Consider the following 12,736-nt stretch of genomic DNA (forward strand, 5'->3'; position numbering starts at 1 on the left):
TTATTTTTAAAGCAGCATGAGAATTTAGTGTTTTAGACCAAGCTGCACCAGAAAAAGAGGCAACCGATCGTTTTCGCATCTCGGAGCAATAGATCTGGCAGCCTCTATCACCTGTCGCGGTTTTGACGCAAAAAATTAGGGACATCCTGTTCGGAAGAGGCAAGTCGTCATATACGGAAGAAGAAAAGCTTTGCAGTATACAGCGGTGCCTAAGTTTATTTGAAGTAGAGTCTAACAAAAGACACAAGTATTAATATTAAAGAAATTTAGTAGAAATAATGAAAAGGTAGAAACGACAAATTTGTGGTAGATGGAATCAGATATAGCGAAAGCTCATGAAATAAATGCTTTCTCCGTGTCCATTACAGAAATGCTGCATTGGGGGGGAGGTTGATAATGTTGGAAACATCACGTAACTTCGAGGGGCGTTCAATAAGTAATGCAACACATTTTCTTCTGAAAGCAGGTTGGTTTTATTCAGGATCACAATACGCCACATTATTCTTCACTCTTCGGTTACAAAACGCTATTTTTCAATGCAATCTCCATTCAGTGCGACGGATTAGATTAGAATAGATTAGATTAGTACTTGTTCCAAAATCATGAATACGACACTTCGTAATGATGTGGAACGTGTCAGGTTAATAAAAAGTGTCTATACAAGATATTACATTAGACGAAATATTACATGTCACTCAATATTTTTTTTTACTCTGAGGGCCTATAAGCCTTCATGGTACCACTGTACTGGTTGACGTTGGAGCCAAGGTCCTGCTGCGTCAATACATCTGCATCTACATGGTTACTCTGCAATTGACTCTTCAGTGCCTACTTCTCTACCATTCCACTCTCGAATGGCGCGTGGGAAAAAGGAACATCTAAATCTTTCCGTTCGAACTCTGATTTATCTTATTTTATTATGATGATCATTTCTCCCTACGTAGGTGGGTGTCAATAAAATATTTACGCATTCGGAAGAGAAAGTTGGTAATTGAAATTTCGTAAATACCTGTAGATCTCGCCGCAAAGAAAACCGCCTTTGTTTCAGTGACTGCCACCCCAACTCACGTATCATATGTGACACTCTCACCGCTATTGCGCGATAACACGAAACGAACTGCCCTTCTTTGCACGTTTTCGATGTCCTCCGCCAGTCCTACCTGATAAGGATCCCATACCGCGCAGCAATATTCCAGCAGAGGACGGACAAGTGTAATGTAGGCTGTCTCTTTAGTTGGTTTGTCGCATCTTCTGTGTTCTGCCAACAAAGCGCAGTCTTTGTTTCACCTTCCCCACAATATTATCTATGTGGTCTTTCCAATTTAAGTTGATCGTAATTGTAATTCCTAGGTATTTAGTTGAATTGACAGCCCTTAGATTTGTGCGATTTATCGTATACTCAAAATTTAGCGGATTTCTTTTAGTAACCATGTGGATGACCTCGCACTTTTCTTCGTTTAGTGCTAATTGCCACTTTTCGCACCATACAGAAATTCTCTCTAGATCATTTTGCAATTGGTATTGATCGTCTGATGATTTTAATAGACGGTAAATTACAGCGTCATCTGTAAACAATCTAAGGGGGCTGCTCAATTTATTACCTAGATCATTAATATAAATCAGGAACAGCGGAGGACCTATGACACTACCCTGCGGAACGCCAGATATCACTTCTGTTCTACTCGATGATTTACCGTCTATCACTACGAACTGTGACCTCTCTGAGAAGAAATGACGAATGCAGTCACACAACTGAGACGATACTCCATATGCACGCAATTTGATTAATAGTCGCTTGTGACGAACGGTATCAAAAGCCTTCTGGAAATCTAGGAATATGGAAGCGATCTGAGATCCCTTGTCGACAGCACTCATTATTTCATGGGAATAAAGAGCTAGCTGTGTTGCACAAGAACGATATTTTCTGAAGCCTTGTTGGTTATGCATCGATAAGTCATTTTCTTCAAGGTGATTCATAATGTTCGAGTACAGTATATGCTCCAAAATCCTACTGCAAATTGAGGTCAGTGATATGGGTCTGTAATTCAATGGGTTACTCCTATTTCCTTTCTTGAATATTGGTATGACCTGTGCAACTTTCCAGTCTTTAGGAACAGACCTTCCGTCAAGTAAGCTGTTGTATATGATTGCTAAGAAAGGCGCTATTGTGTCTGCATACTCTGGATAACCTCCCAATCGTCCACGTACTGCTTCCCGAGGAGTGCGTCCTTCATTGGGCCAAACAGATGGAAGTCGGAAGGTGCGAGATCCAAGCTGTACGGTGGATGAGGAAGAACAGTCCAATGAAGTTTTGTGAGCTCCTCTCGGGTGCGAGAATTTGTGTGAAGCCTTGCGTAGTCATGGAGAAGGAGAAGCTTGTTTGCACTTTTATGGCGACGAACATACTGAAGTCGTTTCTTCGTTCCAACATCGCAGGAATCGTGGTTGTGTACGGCCGGCCGGCACGCGGGACATGGGATAGGTTTGCGCGACTTTGCTGCGGTGATGACAGACGCCCCGCCCAACGACTCAACGTGCTTTTGCATTTAGCACGCACCTATGAATATCTGCGATGCTCTCGTTTTCTCTCTAAAAGAGAGTTCTCTGCTTGGAACGCACTTCCGTTACAGACGACATTTTGAAGGCTATGTGTAGCACCGCCACCTTTAGGAAGTTCATGAAACTATGGAGGCCGAAGCTGGAATAGTCCACGATGTCCCACAAGAAATTCCGCATTTTTTCAACCGAAATTGGCTGAGGAAAAAATGTGTTGCATTACTTATTGAAGGCCCCTCGAATTTTATATAATAGCGTCCATAAGATGTATTGAGGTATCATTGGCTTATAAGTACTATTACCCTGCAAGGTTGTAAATTCAGCTGGATGGGCAAGCGCTGTTCTTTATGGTTTTTGCGCAACTTCTTAGCGTAAGGTTCTGGACTAACAAGGAGCGTGGATTATCAGTTCGGAACTGGATGGTTAAAGGAATGGGTCTAATAATGCGTCATGAAAGACAGACCTGTGGGGTTCGCAAAACTGTGATTTCGCCAACGGTTTACCACCGTTAACGTGCATCGAGATTTGTGTAAACAATGAGCGGTAACTGACCGTTGTAAAACCTATGGGGCGGAAACAATGAAAGTGGAGGCAGCTCTGGCAGCTCTCGGAGTCGGCGATTAAAACGATCTAAAGGTCGAGCGAGATACATAGCTAATGAACGAGTGTTATAACGCTCAGACCTCACTACACGCTTATGCTAACGTGTATAACGGTGACTTCATACAAACGCATTAACAAGGTCTGATCAATTATTCTTTCTTTGCAGACGTGGTACTGTGGAGCACTTCACCAGTCAATACAGCATTGGCACACGCGTCAGTATAGACAATGCAAGCAAACCACTACTATCTCTCTCTTGCCTCACGGTTGTTCGTCAAAGACAGCGAATCTCCCGAAGCAATAAGAAAACAGTGGCCAAAGGAGGAAGTATCTCTTAGTTGGTTTAATCAGTTTTAACACCTCTTGGTGGATGGACATATGCTTGTTTCCCTTTCTTAAGCATTCTGACGGCTTTTCAAGTTGAAAATCCTATATGCAGTATGCTACATGAACCAAATGCGGTAAAATCGTCAAAATACTTGCGAGAAAAATTAACTGTACGTACGTGTTCAGTTTTAGGATAAAATAACGCGGATTTTTTAAATCTACAAATAAAGTTATTGTAAAGATTTTTAATGTTTCAGTTTTTTAAATAAAACTAAATGTTTCTGAGTCGAAAAATTACTATGTTCCAAGAGGTGTATCAACGTACAAAGTTCGCATATAACTGTTAACCAAAGAAGTACATGTTGCTGTGAGGAATGTACAGTCAGTCGACATCAGCTGTATCAGTAAAACATCGTACGACCGGAACTGCTTTTCACTGCAACAAACTTTTACAGTTACGGCATACCGTTACGTAAAATGAAAATCAAATGACTAAAAACAAGTACCACATTACAGAATACAGGAAAGTCGTTTACTTCATAATATAGTAACATATACAGTCTAAAAAATTTATTTCAGGTCACTGGCGATGTTTTACAAAAGCAATAGAAACGCATATGGTAAAATAAATACTAATTTTTAGTAGCAGCAAAGACAGATTTCAAATGTCTTTAATAACTATTTGTTTATCTTCAGTGTCAAAGTTACAGACGTAGTGCTGTTTTTTAACTTCTAACTAGTTATTCTTCATATTTTGTATTGTGTACATTATGATTTATATTTTTAGAGATCTTACAGCGTCAGTCGGAGAAGTTTGGAGACTGGATTAATAAAAAAAAGTTAAGATGGTGGATTTTAGTGCTACAAGTGTTCTACATAGTCTCTCCCCACTTTTTTACGACACACATAACTCTCACACAACCAAGTGAAACAGTCAACAAAGTCCTCCTTCGGGATGTTATTCAACTCTTGCGTCACATTGTCTTGAACGTCAGTTATGTCGTCAAAGTGTTGATCCTTCATGTGAATTCTGCGCCTTGCTGTTCGAATGCCCATTTGTTAATTACAGTTGTTAAAGTTCGTTCTGCGCATCTGACATCCTAAAACACAGTCAGCCAATGAACAGAGAACGACGTTGCCAGAGCTCGACTGCAGTGCAGAGCACGAACGAGTGTCTTCAGTTTTAGAAACGTTCAGTCATAAATAAAGTAATTGAACAAAAGCAATGTCTTGATAGCAGATTTTCTATAAAAGAAAGTTTGGAAAAAGCATTCTTTACACCAACTGCTTCATATTCTATTAATTAATTAAACCAAACAAGCAATAAGCCTCCTAATTCAGGCAATAGCAAGGAAATTCATTCTCACTAATCGCTTTTTCGCAATAGAGAACAGCGGTAATTGTTTATTTCCTATTGTACTTCGACGAAACGTGAGTAATTCATAATCATACCAACAGTGTTTGTCGGTATTTTGCGTCATTCTTTAAAGTACCCAGGAAATCCATTGAACGACGAGTTGCGTTAGCGTAATGGTTAAGGTACTTGGCTGAAAAACAAAAGGTTCCGTGTTCAAATCTTGATCGGTGCTTAGTGTTTTCTTTATTTAAAAATAATATCGAAGTGTCTTACTTCATGAGTTTTATTCGTATGACTGTAATTTTTTGAAATTTCTAGTGGCAACTAAAATCTACCATACGGAAAGTATACGCTGTGGACTTTTACCTCTGCAAACTCTTCAAAATTTCGTGCAATGGTTTACTACATTTAATGCTGCACAAGAACTGCGTTGAACATCGAAACAAAATTAGGTCATTTATGGGGTGAAGGTATCAGTCAAGAAGATGTGTAAAAATCAAATTTTTGGGCCAAATAGTTTTTGTGAAATCGAATGCTAAGTGTGTCAAAGCAGTCGGAACACAATGTGTTTGCACAGGCGAGCAGTGCAGTGATGACAAAATCGCGCACAGCGCGGAATGCGGGGAGCACGTCTTTGAGGCAACGAAATGGTTAATGCGGCCGTGGTGGCTTTACTTCATAAACTGCGCGCTCCCCCCTAAACATAAGTTTGGGAACTATACTATACTATGGCGCTGCGTCTCTCGGCGCGTGCTACTGGCAACGCAGCAATCTCCCGCGTCTGGGCGGGCATGGGCGAGCCGCCAAGATAAAAGAATTGAACTATGGTTCAACCTGCCATCGTAATCACTGCGCTGGAGTCGCTTTTACGCCAAGAATAAAACAAGTCTTGGAGCTTTCTTGGCGGGTGGCGTGTATCTAGTACGTAATACAATGCTTAAAGATAATTATGACAGAAATCACTAACAGCTCTAACAGAAAACACAGTTTATATGTATTTGCGAAAAGTAGAGTAATGAAGATAATTTAAGGGTAGGTAGATTTAAAGTGCTAGCCTTGCCAGCAGGGGATTGAGAGAATCGATGAGATCAGGGCAGAAAGAGGAATGTGGTTGGGCTCAGGTAATGAAGAGGAGAGAAAACGAATTATGTGATGGACTGAAAAACGAATGGAGTAAGGAGCGAAAGTAGGAGAAGAAATGAGCAATTGCTGCTCTGTTTGACTGAGAGAAATGGCCACATACGTTACATGGACGCTGTAACGTATCATTTAAGAGTCTGTTGGGACGACGTTCCAGAGGAGTAATTATCTGTGCGAGATTTCGATTAGGGTGGAGCTTTTATTTGCTTTCTGTGTCTGACAACTCAGACGGCCGCGCCTTATTATCGCGGCTGTTAAAAAGAGTCCAGCGGATATTCCCGAAGCCTCGCCAGATGGAGGTCTCGCTAAACAAAAGGGTCGGAACAGGGCGGCTGCACGGTCTGACTGGTTTCACTCCATAGCGGAGACTTGTGTTTTGAGGGCGGTGCCGTCCGTTAGCCTCGAAAGTTAATCTGTTCTGACCGCGTTCAGTCATGCTACGCTTTCTGGTAAAAAAAGGTGATCCACCCAGAAGGGGGAATGGAAACGATAGGAATCTTCAGGGTTGGTAGGACATGTGATGTTATTTCGGTGATTACGTACCTGAGTCAAATATACAGAGAACTTGAGAGTATCAGCCGACTTACCAGTACGACGTTGCGCCCGCTCTGGCCTGGACGAATGCAGTGATTCGGTTGGGGAGTTGGTCATAAAGCCGTTTTATGGTATCTCGAGGCTAGGTGACTCATAGCTGTTGTAAATGATCCTTGATATCCTGCACTGTGACAGAGTTGACATCCGAGCTTGTCCCACACATCTTCTATCGGGGACGCATCTGGGGGTCTTTCTGGTCACAGTAGTGCTTCAACGTCACGCAGACAAATTTTATGTGTGGAAAATGACTGTCCTCTTGAAAAACGGCAACAAGGTACTGTCGCATTGGAGGTAATACATGGAGACGCAAGATAGCTGTGATGTACCGTTTTGTCGTCTGAGTCCTCAACTACTATCAGCTGTGATCTGAAGTCATATTCGATGGTGCCAGGAGTAAACCGTTATGTCTCTCCAGAACATTGGAAGCCACCATACTCGTCAACGATGGTCATTAGTAGCTTCCCTGTCACGGTACCACTCCAAACGGAGCCGTTTGTGTTGTGATTTTAACGGCAGCCTACGCATGGAACGGTAATACCCTAGTTCGGCAGCTGCTAATATCCGAGCAATGGTATAGGATGACACAGGACGTCCTAAGACTCCATTATTCGCCGGATGGTAGACTCAGAAGCGAAGGCGTTATGATGAGCTTGGCGCACAATATGGCGTTCCTCCTTTGTGGTGGTCAGGCATGATCGACTGGAACCATGCCCGTCCTCACCTTCCCATTAAGAGTTTAGTTTCAGACAAGGCACAATTTAAACATAATTTAAAAGAATTTTTGGTGGCCAACTCCTTCTATTCCATACATGAGTTTCTCACCAAGTGCAGTAGACCATTCTAATGAAAATTTATCATACTTTAATTTTTGACAATACTTGGTTGTAACAGACAAATAACTACCTACTGTGTGAATGATGGATGTATGGAAAGCAGATGTAAGTCTTAAGTCTGTAAATAGTGGAAGTTTAATTTTAAATCTTGTACATAATATGACTGTTCTCAACTGAGGATCACTGAAATGAATAATTTACTTTAATTTTTGACAATAATTGGTTGTAATAGCCAAGGAACAAGCAAATGTCTGAATGATGGATTTAATGAAAGCAGATGCAAGTATTAAACCTGTAAATATTAGAACTTTAAATTTAATTCATGAACATAATTTTACTGTTTACTGACTGAGGATCATTAAAATTGATGAAACTCAAGTTTTTCTAATTACATTTTTGTAATGTGTTTATCTGACATGTTCCACACCCTGGATGATTCCCTCTTTTATGGGTCTATGGAATGAATAATTAATCTAATCTAATCTAATCATGCAGTTCAACATCGATCCGTTGTCACATCCGAATGCTCCACGATTCGACCAGATGGCCGAATGGAAACCCACAATGAGGCCCCTTTAAAAATCCGTCAGGTTCTGATAATGCTATCTCACAGAGTACACAGCATCTTTGTGTCCCTCACAGTGGTCATTCTACATCTGACGCAGTCGCGTCCCTCTGTACACTTAACATCCAGAACATTATGACCACCTACCTAATAGCGGGTATGTCCATCTTCCGCACGGGTAACATCGGGCATGGAGGCAAGTGAGGCCTTGGCAGGTCGCTGGAAGGATTGACACCACATATGCACTCACAATTGACCTAACTCCCGTAAACTCTGGGGAGGGGTCTGATGAGCTCTGCGTCACGTTCAATCACATCTCAAATGTGTTCGACTGGTTTCAGATTTGGCGAGTTGGGGGGCCAGCACATCAATAGGAACTCGCCACTGTGTTCCTCGAACTACTTACCACACTCCTGATCTTGTGAGATGGCGCATTATCTTGTTGACAAATGCCACTGTCGTTATGGTTCAAATGGCTTTGAGCACTATGGGACTCAACTGCTGAGGTCATTAGTCCCCTAGAACTTAGAACTAGTTAAACCTAACTAACCTAAGGACATCACAAACATCCATGCCCGAGGCAGGATTCGAACCTGCGACCGTAGCGGTCTTGCGGTTCCAGACTGCAGCGCCTTTAACCGCACGGCCACTTCGGCCGGCCACTGTCGTTATGAAACATGATCGTCATGAAGGGGTGTACGTGGTCTGCGACGAGTGCACGATACTCCTTGGCCATTATGGTGCCTTGCACGAGCTCCACTGGACCCATGGATGTCCACATGCATGTTCTCCAGAGCATTATGGAGCCACCATCAGCTTGTCTGCACGCCACAGTACACGTGTCAAGGAGCTGCTCCCCTAGATTCGCGCCCTCCTGCCGGCATGATGAAGAAGGTATCAGGATTCATTAGACCATGAAACGCTTTGCCACTGCGCCAACGACCAGTGCCGACGGTCACGTGCCGAAGTCGTGGTGTTAAAATTGGCACGTGCATGCGTCGTCGAGTGCTTTGTGTGTTCAGACACACTTGTACTCCGACCAGCATTAAAGTCTTATGTTAGTTCCGCCGCGGTTCGCGGCCTGCCCTGTTTTACCAGAACGCCCAGCCTACGACGTCCGACATTTGTAATGCGGGTTGGCGGCCTAACCCCACGACGTCTGGACGTGGTTTCACCTCGGTTTCGCCACATGTTGAAGACACTGTCCACAGCACTCTTCGAACACCCGACAAGTCTTGCAGTTTCCGAAATGCTGGTACCGAGCCTCCGGGTCATCAAAATCTGCCCTCGCTTAAACTCAAATAGATCACACGTCTTCCCCACTCCACATATGGACAGCACGCTCACTGATGCTGCATGTACCGTGTGTGTATCTGACCAGCAGTCATTCCTCGGCAGGCGATGCTGCTACGACGTGGACGGGTTTATATCTATAGTACGTTGGTGATTATAATGTTCTGGCTGATCAGTGTATATCCTACCAGGACTAGAACCAACACTATAAACAAACAACGCTAATGCACTGTGGTGGTCGTTGTACCTGTCACATAGAATTACAGTTTTAATAATTTACATATCCGCCGATGGTGCGTACTTCTAGGAAATTACGTTGACATCCGATATTGGCTTCTGGGTGTTTCACTTTTTTTGGCAAGCAGTGTATTTCGCGGAGCTGTTTAGATCTAGTGAAATCACAGAGTCATCCAGCAGTCCTGCTGAGTATAGGTGACACGCTGTGCGTCCTATGGGGGTGGAGGTGATTTTTTAAAAGTGTCGCGTATATCAAGTCGGTATTGAGTTAATTTCAGTGACGGATAAAGTTATTCCGGCAGTATGGAACGCTTAAAAGAATTCGTTAGTTCGTTCCCGTGTAAGGACGTGATACTGCAGTTAATCCTTTAAAATTTTATATGGCAATATTGCGCCTTAGTGCGTGTACGTGATTGGACAGACTGGTTTCGTAATAAATACAGGGGATGGACGAATGTATGGAATCACCAGAAACACAACACGTAACCGTGCCTAATACTGTGTAGGAAAACCGTTGTTATTCAAAACAACTTCCAGTCGTCTTAGAATGGATAAATGCAGGTCCTGTATGGTTTTCAAGGGAATCTTCTACGATTCTTCCTGCAAAATAGTGGCACGTTCAGGTAACAATGATGGAGGTAGACGGTGATCATGCCCTCTACTCTCCAAGGAAGACCACAAAGGCTCAAGAATATTGAAATCTGTTGACTGTGGTGGCCACCGAAAATACAATTCACAAAACCAGTCTTTAACGATGCGTGCTCTGTGAACGGGGGCCCTGTAGTCTTGGAACACAGCATCACCATTGGGGATCAAATATTGTAGCCTGGGATGGACTTGATGAGTGGAAATGGTCACATAATCTTTGCAGTAATGCGACCTTGCAGAGTAACCATGAGGCCCATGGAACACCACGGCATGGCTATCCAAACCATTAGCGAAACCCCTCCATGTTTTAGTCTTGAGACATAAACTGGCCAAAAGTTGGAAACAGTGTGAAACAAGACTTATTCGACCAAATGACTTTTTCCGTTGCTCCGTAATCCAGATCTCATAGCTTCGGGACCACGTTTCCCTATTACAGGCATTTGCGTCACGGAAGAGTGGTAGTGGAATTCCAACTTTCCCTGCAGTTCCCAGCGTTTGGAGTTCCCTTCGTGATGTTTTGATACCGACAAGGTTCGCGAGTGCGACAAGTGACTTTTGCAGGTGCCGTCCTGTTATGTTTCATCACAATTCTCTTCAATGACCGTCCGTCACGATCGCTCAACATACAATTTCGTCCTGGTTGTGACTTAACGGATGACGTTTTTCCGCTGTTTCCGTATACGGTATAAATCTTCGATCAGTTTCTCTTGAAGCACTAAACACATCGGCTACCTCGGTTATAGAAGCATCGGCCAAACGAGCGCCAACAATTTGCCCACGCTCGAATTCACGGAACTCCGATATAATGCACTCGCAACCAGACATAACACTATTACGAAATTAGAGTTACATTAATACCTTCACCTGCTGAAGGGCGTTGGTATATATCAACGGAGACAGGTGAAAATGTGTGCCCCGACCGGGACTCGAACCCGGGATCTGCTGCTTACATGGCAGACGCTCTATCCATCTGAGCCACCGAGGTCACAGAGGATAGTTCGATTGCAGGGACTATCTCGCTCACGCCTCCCGCGAGACCTACATTCCCACCTTGTATATCCACACACTACATTCGTAGTGTCCCACCCCAACACACTCATTACTCGTGGAAGACATTCTTACCAAGTCCCGTAAGAGTTCGGGCAATATGTATGCATCCGCACAGAGAAAGAAGGTCATGGCCGGTATTCCCAGAACTATTTACTTATATGGATATGGTGTCTGTTCTTTCGGACGAGTAATGAGTGTGTTGGGGTGGGACACTACGAATGTAGGGTGTGGACATACAAGGTAAGAATAAGGGTCTCGCGGGAGGCGTGCGCGAGATCGTGCAGTCGCACTATCCTCTGTGCCGTCGGTGGCTCAGATGGATAGAGCGTCTGTCATGTAAACAGGAGATCCCGGGTTCGAGTCCCGGTCGGGGCACACATTTTTACCTGTCTCCGTTGATATATATCAACACCCTTAAGTAGCTGCAGGTCATCAATGATGTCTGTTCTTTCGGACATGTCCGAAAGAGCAGACACCATATCCATATAAGTAGACATAACACTGTTCAGACAACCTACAGGCTGGGCTAAGATTTGCATTTGTGTTCAAGCATTCATTTCACGCGGTGTTTTTCTACTTTTGTCCAACCCTTGTACTAGTGTGTTAGCGGTGTACGGTTTTCGGTCCAGTGATCTGACCTCGGAATCTTGCTGAATGCAGTTCGATACCACTAGCGCATTAATCTTTGATTTTTGGAGCAGTGATACGTTTCACCCTGTCTGGCAGGTCAAAGCGAGGTTGGAGATCCTTATAAGGCTATTCTGTACTGCAGCAAATTAATCTGGATCCGTTGACAAACGCTTCCTAATTCATTAAGAAAGCGATCGGTCTTGTAATCTGTCGTAAGGGCTCCATCGCGAAGAGTGAAATGATTATGACGGCCGCGAAAGTGAGTGAGACTTCGCGCTACGCAACTAAGGTGTCAGTACGAGACAAAGGAACGTTTCAGTGCGACTAACGGGTGTGGAGAGCCAGTCCTAACAAAACTCTACCATCTGGTGAGAAAGATGTATGAGACAGGCGAAATACCCTCAGACTTCAAGAAGAATATAATAATTCCAATCCCAAAGAAAGCAGGTGTTGACAGATGTGAAAATTACCGAACTATCAGTTTAATAAGTCACAGCTGCAAAATACTAACGCGAATTCTTTACAGAAGAATGGAAAAACTAGTAGAAGCTGACCTCGGGGAAGATCAGTTTGGATTCCGTAGGAATGTTGGGACACGTGAGGCAATACTGACCCTACGACACATCTTAGAAGCTAGATTAAGGAAGGGCAAACCTACGTTTCTAGCATTTGTAGACTTAGAGAAAGCTTTTGACAATGTTGACTTGAATATTCTCTTTCAAATTCTGAAGTGGCAGGGGTAAAATACAGGGAGCGAAAGGCTATTTACAATTTGTACAGAAACCAGATGGCAGTTATAAGAATCGAGGGGCATGAAAGGGAAGCAGTGGTTGGGAAGGGAGTGAGACAGGGATGTAGCCTATCCCCCAATGTTATTGAATCTGTATATTGAGCAAGCAGTGA

The 12,736-nt window shown here is 43.4% G+C and overlaps 2 non-coding genes across 2 annotated transcripts; one reads left to right on the forward strand and one right to left on the reverse strand.

Annotated features, from left to right (window-relative positions):
- Positions 1-11,064: 11,064 nt before the first annotated feature.
- On the reverse strand, positions 11,065-11,138 carry Trnat-ugu (transfer RNA threonine (anticodon UGU)). Its single transcript has one exon. It is a non-coding gene; the product is annotated as a tRNA-Thr (tRNA).
- A 365-nt stretch (positions 11,139-11,503) lies between these two features.
- On the forward strand, positions 11,504-11,578 carry Trnat-ugu (transfer RNA threonine (anticodon UGU)). Its single transcript has one exon. It is a non-coding gene; the product is annotated as a tRNA-Thr (tRNA).
- Positions 11,579-12,736: the final 1,158 nt, after the last annotated feature.

Source organism: Schistocerca cancellata, chromosome 1 (assembly GCF_023864275.1).
Source record: "Schistocerca cancellata isolate TAMUIC-IGC-003103 chromosome 1, iqSchCanc2.1, whole genome shotgun sequence".
Taxonomy (NCBI): Eukaryota; Metazoa; Arthropoda; class Insecta; order Orthoptera; family Acrididae; genus Schistocerca; species Schistocerca cancellata.